Source organism: Electrona antarctica (assembly GCF_951216825.1).
Source record: "Electrona antarctica genome assembly, chromosome: 1".
NCBI lineage: Eukaryota > Metazoa > Chordata > Actinopteri > Myctophiformes > Myctophidae > Electrona > Electrona antarctica.
Window position 1 is genome coordinate 25,531,939 of NC_136806.1, and position 6,000 is coordinate 25,537,938.

Consider the following 6,000-nt stretch of genomic DNA (forward strand, 5'->3'; position numbering starts at 1 on the left):
CAGACATGCGAGTTTCCCTTGGAGCTTTAGTCCAGTGTTGTTGGTGTTGGTGTAGATCAGGGGTGCCCACACATTTATGACGTGAGATCTACTTTCAAAATGACCAGCTCAACAAGATCTACCCATGGTACAAGTGTACCATTGCTGAAAATAGTTTAAATATATAATGTACCTGGGGGGGCTTTGGAATAGGGAGAAAATATGACAGGCAGTTTGCTGTCATATTTCCTCCCCGTATTTAACTTAAACGCCCAATGCATTCTCAATGGCAATAGCACAAACTTTGGCATGCTACTAGTCCTACATACTTACACCTAGAAACCCCATTCAAACCTATTTAGGTTCATTTTACGGTGGACATGTTTGCCTGAAAAGAAATCTTTGAAATGTTTCATAGTTTTAGAAATATAGTGCTTTCAAATATGAGAAATGTATAATGGGGCTCAATGGCAGCTCTATGGCACGTAAAAAATCACTTTCACCTAGAAACTCCATTCACACATTTTATAATTCAGCTTACTGTGAAGACAAATGCTGGAACTTTTTACTTTGAAATGATTTGTAGTTTCTGAGTTATTTAACTTAAACGCCCAATGCATTCTCAATGGCAATAGCACAAACTTTGGCATGCTACTAGTCCTACATACTTACACCTATAGAAACCCCATTCAAACCTATTTAGGTTCATCTTACAGTGGACATGTTTGCCTGAAATGGAATCTTTGAAATGTTTCATAGTTTTAGAAATATAGTGCTTTCAAATTTGATAAATTTATAATGGGGCTCAATGGCACGTAAAAAATCACTTTCACCTAGAAACTCCATTCACACATTTTATAATTCAGCTTACTGTGAAGACAAATGCTGGAACTTTTTACTTTGAAATGATTTGTAGTTTCTGAGTTATTTAACTTAAACGCCCAATGTATTCTCAATGGCAATAGCACAAACTTTGGCATGCTACTAGTCCTACAATGTTGGACTTTCCCTGGACCTTCTAGCCGCTAGAAGGTCCAGGGAAAGGCCTACATACTCTCCAAGAGTTGGGAAAGAACATATCAAGAGAGTGGAGTGGTAGGCCCTTGGATTGACCAGTGGATGCAATGTACCCCACTTTGAGGTGTCACGTCTTAGGCCTAGATTTAGGGTAGGATTGAACCAGTCGCACTGTAGCCATACAAAGGCCTAGGGTTCCCAGATTGTAAAATGTTGTTCCTCCATCTTGGGAGAGTATGTAGGCCTTTCACTGGACCTCCTAGCCACTAAGATGACCACAGGCCCACCACTTAAAGACCACATGTTAGGGTGCCCAAATCTGAAGTTAGGTGGTCAAATTACCTGAAACTGAAGCAATTCAGTAAAGGTCAACGCTTCCTCATGGGGTCATTTTAGGGCCTAGGACCTCCAGTAAAGGGTAAAATACTGTTCTCGGTTGTGGGAACAACATATCCAATGATGAGGACCCCATGCCCAAAGATGTCCCCCTGGCAACTGTTTCAACTTTGGGTCAGCCTACATGTAAAAGTGCCCAAAGTCGAAAGAAGGTTGTCAAATGAACTGAAACTGAAGCAATGGTGTAATTATGCCCAAATCTGAAGTTAGGTGGTCAAATGAACTGAAACTGAAGCAATTCAGTAAAGGTCAACGCTTCCTCATGGGGTCATTTTAGGGCCTAGGACCTCCAGTAAAGGGTAAAATACTCTTCTTGGTTGTGGGAACAACATATCCAACGATGAGGACCCCATGCCCAAAGATGTCCCCCTTGCAACTGTTTCAACTTTGGGTCAGCCTACATGTAAAAGTGCCCAAAGTTGAAGGGCAGAGCTTCAACTTCAGCTACCCAGTACCCAAGGTTGAAGCCCTTCAACTTTGGGCAGATCTACAAGCTCGTAGTGCGGCACCGAGTGCCACGCTACGAGCTTGTATATCTGCTATTTTTCAGTGGGGTACATTTAATCACTGGTCCTGGGTCAATCCAAGGGCCTATACCACTCCACTCTCTTGATATGTTGTTCCCCAACTCTTGGAGAGTATTTAGGCCTTTTACTGGAGGTCCCAGCGCCTAAAATGACCCAGGAGGAAGTGTTGACCTTTACTGAATTGCTTCAGTTTGAGTTCATTTGAGCACCTAAATTCAGATTTGGGCACCGTAGCATGTGGTTTTAAAGTGGTGGGCCTCAGGTCATCCTAGGGGCTAGAACAGGGGTGCCCACACCTTTATGACGTGAGATCTACTTTCAAAATGACCAGCTCAACAAGATCTACCCACTGAAAAAATAAGTGTACCATTGCTGAAAATAGTTTCAATATATAATGTACCTGGGGGGGGCTTTGGAATAGGGAGAAAATATGACAGGCAGTTTGCTGTCAAAATATTTCCTCCCTGTATTTAACTTAAACGCCCAATGCATTCTCAATGGCTATAGCACAAACTTTGGCATGCTACTAGTCCTACATACTTACACCTAGAAACCCCATTCAAACCTATTTAGGTTCATCTTACGGTGGACATGTTTGCCTGAAAATAAATCTTTGAAATGTTTCATAGTTTTAGAAATATAGTGCTTTCAAATTTGAGAAATGTATAATGGGGCTCAATGGCAGCTCTATGGCACGTCAAAAAATTACTTTCACCTAGAAACTCTATTCACACATTTTATAATTCAGCTTACTGTGGAGACACATGCTGGAACTTTTTACTTTGAAATGATTTGTAGTTTCTGAGTTATTTAACTTAAACGCCCAATGCATTCTCAATGGCAATAGCACAAACTTTGGCATGCTACTAGTCCTACATACTTACACCTATAGAAACCCCATTCAAACCTATTTAGGTTCATCTTACGGTGGACATGTTTGCCTGAAATGGAATCTTTGAAATGTTTCATAGTTTTAGAAATATAGTGCTTTCAAATTTGATAAATATATAATGGGGCTCAATGGCACGTACAAAATCACTTTCACCTAGAAACTCCATTCACACCTTTTATAATTCAGCTTACTGTGAAGACAAATGCTGGAACTTTTTACTTTGAAATGATTTGTAGTTTCTGAGTTATTTAACTTAAACGCCCAATGCATTCTCAATGGCAATAGCACAAACTTTGGCATGCTACTAGTCCTACAATGTAGGACTTTCCCTGGACCTTCTAGCCGCTAGAAGGTCCAGGGAAAGGCCTACATACTCTCCAAGAGTTGGGAAAGAACATATCAAGAGAGTGGAGTGGTAGGCCCTTGGATTGACCAGTGGATGCAATGTACCCCACTTTGAGGTGTCACGTCTTAGGCCTAGATTTAGGGTAGGATTGAACCAGTCGCACTGTAGCCATACAAAGGCCTAGGGTTCCCAGATTGTAAAATGTTGTTCCTCCATCTTGGGAGAGTATGTAGGCCTTTCACTGGACCTCCTAGCCACTAAGATGACCACAGGCCCACCACTTAAAGACCACATGTTAGGGTGCCCAAATCTGAAGTTAGGTGGTCAAATTACCTGAAACTGAAGCAATTCAGTAAAGGTCAACGCTTCCTCATGGGGTCATTTTAGGGCCTAGGACCTCCAGTAAAGGGTAAAATACTCTTCTCTGTTGTGGGAACAACATATCCAACGATGAGGACCCCATGCCCAAAGATGTCCCCCTTGCAACTGTTTCAACTTTGGGTCAGCCTACATGTAAAAGTGCCCAAAGTCGAAAGAAGGTTGTCAAATGAACTGAAACTGGAGCAATGGTGTAATTATGCCCACATCTGAAGTTAGGTGGTCAAATGAACTGAAACTGAAGCAATTCAGTAAAGCTCAACGCTTCCTCATGGGGTCATTTTAGGGCCTAGGACCTCCAGTAAAGGGTAAAATACTCTTCTTGGTTGTGGGAACAACATATCCAATGATGAGGACCCCATGCCCAAAGATGTCCCCCTTGCAACTGTTTCAACTTTGGGTCAGCCTACATGTAAAAGTGCCCAAAGTTGAAGGGCAGAGCTTCAACTTCAGCTACCCAGTACCCAAGGTTGAAGCCCTTCAACTTTGGGCAGATCTACAAGCTCGTAGTGCGGCACCGAGTGCCACGCTACGAGCTTGTAGATCTGCTATTTTTCAGTGGGGTACATTTAATCACTGGTCCTGGGTCAATCCAAGGGCCTACCACTCCACTCTCTTGATATGTTGTTCCCCAACTCTTGGAGAGTATTTAGGCCTTTTACTGGAGGTCCCAGCCCCTAAAATGACCCAAGAGGAAGTGTTGACCTTTACTGAATTGCTTCAGTTTGAGTTCATTTGAGCACCTAAATTCAGATTTGGGCACCGTAGCATGTGGTTTTTAAGTGGTGGGCCTCAGGTCATCCTAGGGGCTAGAACAGGGGTGCCCACACTTTTATGACGTGAGATCTACTTTCAAAATGCATGTCAAACTGGGGGTCCTTGAAATTAAACGGGTTGAAAATTACTGCTAGAGCCATAACAATCTTCTTATTGGGGTCCCTGGCATGTCTTTTCAAATGGGGGTCCGCCGTCCGCGGGCTAATGAGTGTCAATTTGGGGGTCCTTGACATGGAAAGGTTTGGGAACCACTGCACTATAGGACAACGGTTCTCAAACGTTTTATTTGCAAGGACACCCATAACTCTGAGAGTTTACACATTGAACCTTAACCACCCATAACTCTGAGAGTGTACACATTGAACCTTAACCACCCATAACTCTGAGAGTGTACACATTGAACCTTAACCACCCATAACTCTGAGAGTGTACACATTGAACCTTAACCACCCATAACTCTGAGAGTGTACACATTGAACCTTAACCACCCATAACTCTGAGAGTTACACATTGAACCTTAACCACTTGACAATGGTCAGCTTTATTTCAGCTGACAGAATAAAGCGGGAGATATCAGGGAATGGCATTAGTGTAGATCCATGAGTCGTCTGGCACCTGCAGCTGTTAGCAGGTGACACACACACACACACACACACACACACACACACACACACACACACACACACACACACACACACACACACACACACACACACACACACACACACACACACACACACACACACACACACACACACACACAGTTAATACCACTACTTTCTTTGCTCTACTCTGTTTTACTGGAAGTATGGTATAGTGAAGTATGGTATAGTGAAGTATGGTATAGTGAAGTATGGTATAGTGAAGTATGGTATAGTGAAGTATGGTATAGTGAAGTATGGTATAGTGAATCAAGAAGGTTTTATTTATAGTAGGCTAACTCTCTCACTATAGTAAGTTAGTAACGTACAGGTACAAGTATAGTGTAATGTTCGTTCAGAAGATCACAGTGTGTTGCATTGTGATGTGACACGATGCAATTGTAGATATATTATTTTCTCTATTTGTTGTGTGATAAAATAGGCCTTAAGTGGTAGCCTTAGCCTACCATAATGAAGACATTTGGAGAGGAAAACAAAAACGAGATGGGCCAGTATTTTAATACATGCTCAAGGACATAGGCAATTTCAAGTTATTACTGCAATCTACTGAAAAGGAATTTCATGTGTTCAATATGCTTATTACTGTGTGTGTGTGTGTGTGTGTGTGTGTGTGTGTGTGTGTGTGTGTGTGTGTGTGTGTGTGTGTGTGTGTGTGTGTGTGTGTGTGTGTGTGTGTGTGTGTGTGTGTGTGTGTGTGTGTGTGTGTGTGTGTGTGTGTGTGTGTGTGTGTGTGTGCAAAGGATATGCGTACTCTATTCACTGGATGATTGGAGCAATTTCACCATTCAATACATTTATCCCACCAAAAGTGGTTATGAATATGAGAATAATGTTTGTGATAAAGAGAGAGAGAGAGGGAGAGTGCTCATTTGCATTCCCATGCATATAGTGCCTTGTATTATAAGTATTCACAGTCAGGCCCCTTAAGTATTTTTATTTTCTAGATTATAAATTATACTTACACATATTTTACTATCATAATTTTGTATTACAATACAAGTCATATGGTTTAACAGAAAATATTTA